Genomic DNA, 9,304 nt, shown 5'->3' with positions numbered 1-9,304 from the left:
AGAGCTGATATCTAGCGCAAGCCATTTTCCATGATTTTCTTGATAATAACCAAATTTCTATCTAATAATAAAATTAAGCGTTTGTATCCTTCAGGTAAAATGCCTTTAGTGGTACCAGGCATTATAATGAACAAGAAAGGGAAGAAACAAGGGTGTTGTAATATTTTTTTTCATGACTGTGCATATCATACATATACTGTAAAGATGTACAATTGTGTATACATACAAACACATTTTCGTCATATAATATATATGATAATGGAGGCATTGATCTAATTATTTAAAAAATGAATACCGATAATCTTAAGAACAGGTTGGTATCGTGACACCACTATGTCAGAATAAGTTTACAGTTGTGAATTGGATATTCTGTGCAGAACGGTTTGTACAAGCACTACACACACATAAACAGTTATGTAAGCGCAAAGACTTGCTTTAACACAACACAAGTGGTGTACTGCCATTATAGAGCATCAATGTGATCTGTATAATTCTTTTTAGAATTTTATTTCATCCATCAATCTATTTTGTATACTGCTTACCCTCATTCGGGTCACGGGTGAGCTGGAGACTCTCCCAGCTGACTGGTTGAGAGGTGTGGTATAGGGAGTTGTAACATGGGTCAATTGTAACACTTGCAATTGTTCCAATCGGGAACAAGTTAGGAATCACCTGATTTACCCTGCACTTGCTCAGTTTAGTCCTTAGTCCACATGTGAAGAAAATGCATGTTTTTGGAATGTGGATGAAGCCAGAGTACCAAGAGAAAATTCATGCAAGCAAAGGGAGAACATGCAAACTACACACAGGAAGGCCAGAGTCCAGATTCGAACCCGTGACCTCAGAACTGGGAGGCAGACGGATGTGCTGACTGCTCGACCACCACGCCACCCTTACTCTATTCCTTGTATTATAATTATATTATAAACATTTTTCTATTAATTGAATTTTCTATTCACAAGGCCACATACCCAGGTGTCTGGTTGTCATGACAACACCGTTTTGAGAACGATTGACTACATGAGCATGTGACTACGGGCACACAGTTTTTTTTTTAAATATGCATCATCATCACTGAGTCCCATGCTTTGAGGTGTCGTTGTGTCCACCTGTTTAGATATTTTTGCATCACTCCTAAAATGAAGAAAACAGAAGACACTTTTCTAAAGTAATTATTTCTCCATTTCAGAAATACCACTACAAACTTGAAACTTTTGAATAGTTAAAATAGATATTTCTGCTTCTCAAAATAACTATAATGTCAGCTGAAATAACCATATAGATTGAGTCATTGTTGAATTTGAACAGCTAATTTATATTTTGCACTTCATTGAAGGGACACCTGAAAACAGCCAACAAATTATTTAAAAAAAAAAAACATTAAAATGATCCTCCCTGTAGAGAAGCAAGACAAGGCTTAGTAGAAAGAAAGCAGTTTTGTACTGAGTGGGAGGTGGAAAGAAGTCGGAAACAAACCAAACGCTGGCACTACTGGCATCATAGGAAGTGAGATATTTCAGCATGGAGAGACCGACTGAACCTATCTACATAAAGGTTCAGAAACTGCGACAACAGAAGACACACGTAAAAAGATGAGATGGAAAAAACAAAGATAAATAGCTTTGATAGGGAAAATTGCCCTTTTGCCCCTGTCGTCTTCCTTCTTCTTTGAGCTGCTGTGAGAGATGAAAACAAAAAGTGTTAATTGTCTGTTATCACATGAAAGCAATGCACCATGTGATCAAAATTCCCCCTTCCCACAAAACTCTCAGCAATTTTAATGACAAAAATGTCAACAATATGACACCTGCTTCTTCTACACATCCTCAGAGCAATTTAGATGTAAACTGTTGCAGTTGATCTATTCATTTATTTCAGACTTTTCAACATGTTCATAAAGTAAGAATTTGACATCTACTGTCATTGCATTCTAAAGAACAGTGATTCTCAACTGGTGGGTCGCGAAACCATTTTAGGTGTGTTCCGGACAGCTAGAAAAAGAATTCTTTTATTAGTGTACAGTTCATAGGTGTATCAAGTTCTCATACGGAATATATGGTAAGCGACAGGAAATGTTACTTACTTGTGTTCTTGTCTTGTCACGAGTTTACTCCATAAACAAATATAGTGCAGCTCACCCTCTGACTAGCGGGTGTAATGGCTAGCAATACGTTTTTGGTGGAATGTCAAATTCATTTGAAATGGCATTTAAAAATATAACACACTGTTACATGTGTTTTCAGAGGCTATTTTTTAAACAACAAATACTATGTAAAACTTGGTCGTGATTTTGCAACAATAGGAAAAGGTGGGTTCCAGGGTGACAACTCAACCAAGCAGGAAAACAAAAAGCAGACTATCTAAAGTCAGGTGGAGAATGCAGGTATTGATCCCGCTACCTCTCACATGCTAAGCGAGCGCTCTACCACTTGAGCTAATTCCCCCGTTTTACAATCAATCAAACAACCGTAAAAACAACCAATCTACTCAACCAAACGGGAAAACGACAAGCAGACTATCTAAAGTCAGGTGGAGAATGCGGGTATCGATCCCGCTACCTCTCACATGCAAAGCGAGCACTCTACCACTTGAGCTAATTCCCCCATTTTCCGATCAATCAAACAACAACAAAAACAGCCAATCAACTACTCAACTAAACCAGGCGGGAAAATGCCAAGCAGACTATCTAAAGTCAGGTGGAGAATGCAGGCATCGATCCCACTACCTCTCACATGCAAATCGACCGTTCTACCACTTGAGTTAATTCCCCCATTTTGTGAGCAATCTAACAAAAACAAAAACAACCAATCAACTACTCAACCATCAATCAATCAATCAAACAACAAAAACAACCAATCTACTCAACGGCAAAACGACAAGAAGACTTTCTAAAGGCAGGTGGAGAATGCGGGCATCGCTCAAGCTCCCTCTCACATGCTAAGCGAGCGCTCTACCACTTCAGCTAATTCCCCCGTTTTACAATCAATCAATCAATCAAACAATGAAAAACAACAAAAACAACAACTACTCAACCAAGCGGGAAAACGCCAAGCAGACTATCTGAAGTCAGGTGGAGAATGCGGGTATCGATCCCGCTACATCTCACATGCTAAGCAAGCGCTCTACCTCTCACATGCTAAGCGAGCACTCTACCACTTGAGCTAATTCCCCCATTTTATGAGCAATCAAACAACAACAAAAACAATCAATCTCCTCAACCAAACGGGGAAAACAACAAGCAGACTATCTAAAATCAGGTGGAGAATGCGGGTATCGATCCCACTACCTCTCACATTCTCAGCGAGCGCTTTACCACTTGAGCTAATTCCCTCATTTTACAGTCAATCAATCAATCAATCAATCAAACAACAACAACAACAAAACCGGGAAGACGACAAGCAGACTATCTAAAGTCAGGTGGAGAATGCGGGCAACGATTCTGCTACCTCTAACATGCTAAGCGAGTGCTCGACCACTTGATCTAATTCCCCCATTTTTTGATCAATCAAACAACAACAAAAACAACCAATCAACTACTCAACCAAGCGGGAAAACGACAAGCAGACTATCTAAAGTCAGATGGAGAATGCAGGCATCGATCCCGCTACATCTCACATGCAAAGCGAGCGCTCTACCACTTGAGCTAATTCCCCCATTTTCTGAGCAATCAAACAACAAAAACAGCCAATCAACTACTCAACTAACCCAAGCGGGAAAATGCCAAGCAGATTATCTGAAGTCAGGTGGAGAATGCGGATATCGATCCACCTACCTCTCACATGCTAAGGGAGCGCTCTACCACTTGAGCTAATTCCCCCATTTTGTGAGCAATCTAACAAAAACAAAAACAACCAATCAACTACTCAACCAAGCGGGAAAACAAAAAGCAGACTATCTAAAGTCAGGTGGAGAATGCGGGCATCGATCATGCTCCCTGTCACATGCTAAGCGAGCGCTCTACCACTTGAGCTAATTCCCCGGTTTTACAATCAATCAATCAATCAAACAACGAAAAACAACAAAAACAACAACTACTCAACCAAGCGGGAAAACACCAAGCAGACTATCGGAAGTCAGGTGGAGAACGCGGGCATGGATCCCGCTACCTCTCACATGCAAAGCAAGCGCTCTAAAACAAAACCAACCAATCAACTACACAACCAAGCGGGAAAACAAAAAGCAGACTATCTAAAGTCAGGTGGAGAATGCGGGTATCGATCCCACTACCTCTCACATGCTAAGCGAGCGCTCTACCACTTGAGCTAATTCCCCCATTTTACAATCAATCCAACAACAACAAAAACAACCAATCTACACAACCAAGCGGGAAAACAAAAAGCAGACTATCTAAAGTCAGGTGGAGAATGCGGGCATCGATCCCGCTACGTCACATGCAAAGCAAGCGCTCTACCACTTCAGCTAATTCCCCCATTTTCCGAGCAATCAAACAACAACAAAAACAGCCAATCAACTACTCAACTAAACCAAGCGGGAAAATGCCAAGCAGACTATCTGAAGTCAGGTGGAGAATGTGGGCATCGATCCCGCTACCTCTCACATGCTAAGCGAGCGCTCTACCACTTGAGCTAATTCCCCCATTTTACTATCAATCTATCAAACAAACAACAACAAAAACAACCAAGCTACTAACCGGGAAAACGACAAGCATACTATATAAAATCAGGTGGAGAATGCAGGTATCGATCCCGCTACCTCTCACATGCTAAGCAAGCGCTCTACCTCTCACATGCTAAGCGAGCGCTCTACCACTTGAGCTAATTCCCCCATTTTATGAGCAATCAAACAACAACAAAAACAATCAATCTCCTCAACCAAACGGGGAAAACAACAAGCAGACTATCTAAAATCAGGTGGAGAATGCGGTTATCGATCCCGCTAACTCTCACATGCTAAGCGAGCGCTCTACCACTTGAGCTAATTCCCCCATTTTACAGTCAATAAATCAATCAATCAATCAAACAACAACAACAACCAACCAAAAACCTACTCAAGCGGGAAGACGACAAGCAGACTATCTAAAGTCAGGTGGAGAATGCGGGCATCGATCCCGCTACATCTCACATGCAAAGCGAGCGCTCTGCCACTTGAGCTAATTCCCCCATTTTATGACCTATCTAACAAAAACAAAAACAACCAATCAACTACACAACCAAGCGGGAAAACAAAAAGCAGACTATCTAAAGTCAGGTGGAGAATGCGGGTATCGATCCCGCTACATCTCACATGCAAAGCGAGTGCTCTACCACTTGAGCTAATTCCCCCATTTTCCGAGCAATCAAACAACAACAAAATAACCAATCAACTACTCAACCAAGGGAAAAAAAGCAGACTATCTAAAGTCAGGTGGAGAATGCGGGCATCGACCCCGCTACCTCTCACATGCAAAGCGAATACTCTACCACTTGAGCTAACTCCCCCGTTTTACAGAAAATCAATCAATCAAACAACAAGAAAAACAACCAATCGGGAAAACGACAAGCAGACTATCTAAAGGCAGGTGGAGAATGCGGGTATCGATTCCGCTACCTCTCACATGCTAAGCGAGGACTCTACCACTTGAGCTAATTCCCCCATTTTACAATCAATCAATTAATCAAATAACAAGAAAAACAACAAAAACAACCAAGCGGGAAAACGCCAAGCAGACTATCTGAAGTCAGGTGGAGAATGCGGGCATCGATCCCGCTACCTCTCACATGCAAAGCGAGCACTCTACCACTTGAGCTAATTCCCAAATTTTATGAGAAATCTAAAAAAAAAAAAAAAAAAAAAAAAAAAACAACCAATCAACTACACAACCAAGCGGGAAAACAAAAAGCAGACTATCTAAAGTCAGGCGGAGAATGCGGGCAACGATCCCACTACCTCTCACATGCTCAGCGAGCGCTTTATCACTTGAGCTAATTCCCCCATTTTACAGTCAATCAATCAATCAATCAATCAAACAACAACAACAACCAACCAACCAAAAACCTACTCAAGCGGGAAGACGACAAGCAGACTATCTAAAGTCAGGTGGAGAATGCGGGCATCGATCCCGCTACATCTCACATGCAAAGCGAGCGCTCTGCCACTTGAGCTAATTCCCCCATTTTATGACCTATCTAACAAAAACAAAAACAACCAATCAACTACACAACCAAGCGGGAAAACAAAAAGCAGACTATCTAAAGTCAGGTGGAGAATGCGGGTATCGATCCCACTACCTCTCACATGCGAAGCGAGCGCTTTACCACTTGAGCTAATTCCCTCATTTTCTGAGCAATCAAACAACAACAAAACCAGCCTATCAACTACTCAACTAAACCAAGCGTGAAAATGCCAAGCAGACTATCTGAAGTCAGGTGGAGAATGCGGGCATCGATCCCGCTACCTCTCACATGCTAAGCGAGCGCTCTACCACTTGAGCTAACTCCCCCATTTTATGAGCAATCTAACAAAAACAAAAATAACCAATCAACTACACAACCAAGCGCGAAAACAAAAAGCAGACTATCTAAAGTCAGGTGGAGAATGCGGGTATCGATCTCGCTACCTCTCTCATGCGAAGCGAGCGCTCTACCACATGAGCTAATTCCCCCGTTTTACAGAAAATCAATCAATCAAACAACAACAAAAACAACCAATCGTGAAAACAAGCAGACTATCTAAAGTCAGGTGGAGAATGCGGGTATCGATCTCGCTACCTCTCACATGCGAAGCGAGCGCTCTACCACATGAGCTAATTCCCCCATTTTATGAGCAATCTAACTAAAACAAAAACAACCAATCAACTACTCAACCAAGGGAAAACAAAAAGCAGACTATCTAAAGTCAGATGGAGAATGCCGGCATCGATCCCGCTACCTCTCACATGCAAAGCGAATACTCTACCACTTGAGCTAACTCCCCCGTTTTACAAGGAATCAATCAATCAAACAAACAACAACAAAAACATCCAATCTAACCCAAGCAGGAAAACGACAAGCAGACTATCTAAAGTCAAGTGGAGAATGCGGGCATCGATCCCGCTACCGCTCACATGCTAAGCGAGTGCTCGACCACTTGATCTAATTCCCCCATTTTTTGATCAATCAAACAACAACAAAAACAACCAATCAACTACTCAACCAAGCGGGAAAACGACAAGCAGACTATCTAAAGTCAGATGGAGAATGCGGGCATCGATCCCGCTACATCTCACATGCAAAGCGAGCGCACTACCACTTGAGCTAATTCCCCCATTTTCTGAGCAATCAAACAACAAAAACAGCCAATCAACTACTCAACTAACCCAAGCGGGAAAATGCCAAGCAGATTATCTGAAGTCAGGTGGAGAATGCGGATATCGATCCCACTACCTCTCACATGCTCAGCAAGCGCTCTACCACTTGAGCTAATTCCCCCATTTTCCGAGCAATCAAACAACAACAAAAACAGCCAATCAACTACTCAACTAAACCAAGCGGGAAAATGCCAAGCAGACTATCTGAAGTCAGGTGGAGAATGCGGGCAACGATCCCACTACCTCTCACATGCTAAGCGAGCGCTCTACCACTTGAGCTAATTCCCCCATTTTATGAGCAATCTAAATAAAACAAAACCAACCAATCAACTACACAACCAAGCGGGAAAACAAAAAGCAGACTATCTAAAGTCAGGTGGAGAATGCGGGTATCGATCCCACTACCTCTCACATGCTAAGCGAGCGCTCTACCACTTGATCTAATTCCCCCATTTTCTGAGCAATCAAACAACAACAAAAACATTCAATCTACTCAACCAAATGGGAAAACGACAAGCAGACTATCTAAAGTCAGGTGGAGAATGCGGGTATCGATCCCACTACCTCTCACATGCAAAGCGAGCACTCTACCACTTGAGCTAATTCCCAAATTTTATGAGCAATCTAAAAAAAAAAAAAAAAAAACAACCAATCAACTAAGCGGGAAAACAAAAAGCAGACTATCTAAAGTCAGGTGGAGAATGCGGGTATCGATCCCACTACCTCTCACATGCTCAGCGAGCGCTTTACCACTTGAGCTAACTCCCCCATTTTACAGTCAATCAATCAATCAATCAATCAAACAACAACAACAACCAACCAAAAACCTACTCAAGCGGGAAGACGACAAGCAGACTATCTAAAGTCAGGTGGAGAATGCGGGCATCGATCCCGCTACCTCTCACATGCTAAGCGAGCGCTCTACCACTTGAGCTAACTCCCCCATTTTATGAGCAATCTAACAAAAACAAAAATAACCAATCAACTACACAACCAAGCGCGAAAACAAAAAGCAGACTATCTAAAGTCAGGTGGAGAATGCAGGTATCGATCTCGCTACCTCTCACATGCGAAGCGAGCGCTCTACCACTTAAGCTAATTCCCCCATTTTATGAACAATCTAACAAAAACAAAAATAACCAATCAACTACTCAACCAAGGGAAAAAAAGCAGACTATCTAAAGTCAGATGGAGAATGCGGGCATCGATCCCGCTACCTCTCACATGCAAAGCGAATACTCTACCACTTGAGCTAACTCCCCCGTTTTACAGAAAATCAATCAATCAAACAACAACAAAAACAACCAATCGTGAAAACGACAAGCAGACTATCTAAAGTCAGGTGGAGAATGCGGGTATCGATCCCGCTACCTCTCACATGCAAAGCGAGCACTCTACCACTTGAGCTAATTCCCCCATTTTATGAGCAGTCTAACAAAAACAAAAACAACCAATCAACTACTCAACCAAGGGAAAACAAAAAGCAGACTATCTAAAGTCAGATGGAGAATGCCGGCATCGATCCCGCTACCTCTCACATGCAAAGCGAATACTCTACCACTTGAACTAACTCCCCCGTTTTACAAGGAATCAATCAATCAAACAAACAACAACAAAAACATCCAATCTAACCCAAGCAGGAAAACGACAAGCAGACTATCTAAAGTCAAGTGGAGAATGCGGGCATCGATCCCGCTACCTCTCAAATGCTAAGCGAGTGCTGTACCACTTGATCTAATTCCCCCATTTTATAATCATTCAAACAACAACAACAAAAATAACCAATCTACTCAACCAAATGGAAAACGACAAGCAGACTATCTAAAGTCAGGTGGAGAATGCGGGCAACGATCCTGCTACCTCTAACATGCTAAGCGAGTGCTGTACCACTTGATCTAATTCCCCCATTTTATAATCATTCAAACAACAACAACAAAAATAACCAATCTACTCAACCAAATGGGAAAACGACAAGCAGACTATCTAAAGTCAGGTGGAGAATGCGGGCAACGATCCTGC

The 9,304-nt window shown here is 42.0% G+C and overlaps 5 non-coding genes across 5 annotated transcripts; all 5 read right to left on the bottom strand.

Moving 5' to 3' along the window:
- Positions 1-2,530: 2,530 nt before the first annotated feature.
- trnaa-ugc (transfer RNA alanine (anticodon UGC)) lies at positions 2,531-2,603 on the bottom strand. The gene has a single exon. It is a non-coding gene; the product is annotated as a tRNA-Ala (tRNA).
- Positions 2,604-4,199: 1,596 nt separating this feature from the next.
- On the bottom strand, positions 4,200-4,272 carry trnaa-agc (transfer RNA alanine (anticodon AGC)). Its single transcript has one exon. It is a non-coding gene; the product is annotated as a tRNA-Ala (tRNA).
- A 2,094-nt stretch (positions 4,273-6,366) lies between these two features.
- Positions 6,367-6,439, bottom strand: trnaa-agc (transfer RNA alanine (anticodon AGC)). Its single transcript has one exon. It is a non-coding gene; the product is annotated as a tRNA-Ala (tRNA).
- Positions 6,440-8,155: 1,716 nt separating this feature from the next.
- On the bottom strand, positions 8,156-8,228 carry trnaa-agc (transfer RNA alanine (anticodon AGC)). The gene has a single exon. It is a non-coding gene; the product is annotated as a tRNA-Ala (tRNA).
- Positions 8,229-8,628: 400 nt separating this feature from the next.
- On the bottom strand, positions 8,629-8,701 carry trnaa-ugc (transfer RNA alanine (anticodon UGC)). Its single transcript has one exon. It is a non-coding gene; the product is annotated as a tRNA-Ala (tRNA).
- Between the last annotated feature and the right edge of the window lie 603 nt (positions 8,702-9,304).

Source organism: Phyllopteryx taeniolatus, chromosome 11 (genome assembly GCF_024500385.1).
Source record: "Phyllopteryx taeniolatus isolate TA_2022b chromosome 11, UOR_Ptae_1.2, whole genome shotgun sequence".
Taxonomy (NCBI): Eukaryota; Metazoa; Chordata; class Actinopteri; order Syngnathiformes; family Syngnathidae; genus Phyllopteryx; species Phyllopteryx taeniolatus.
This window is presented reverse-complemented; position numbering and strand designations above follow the sequence as displayed.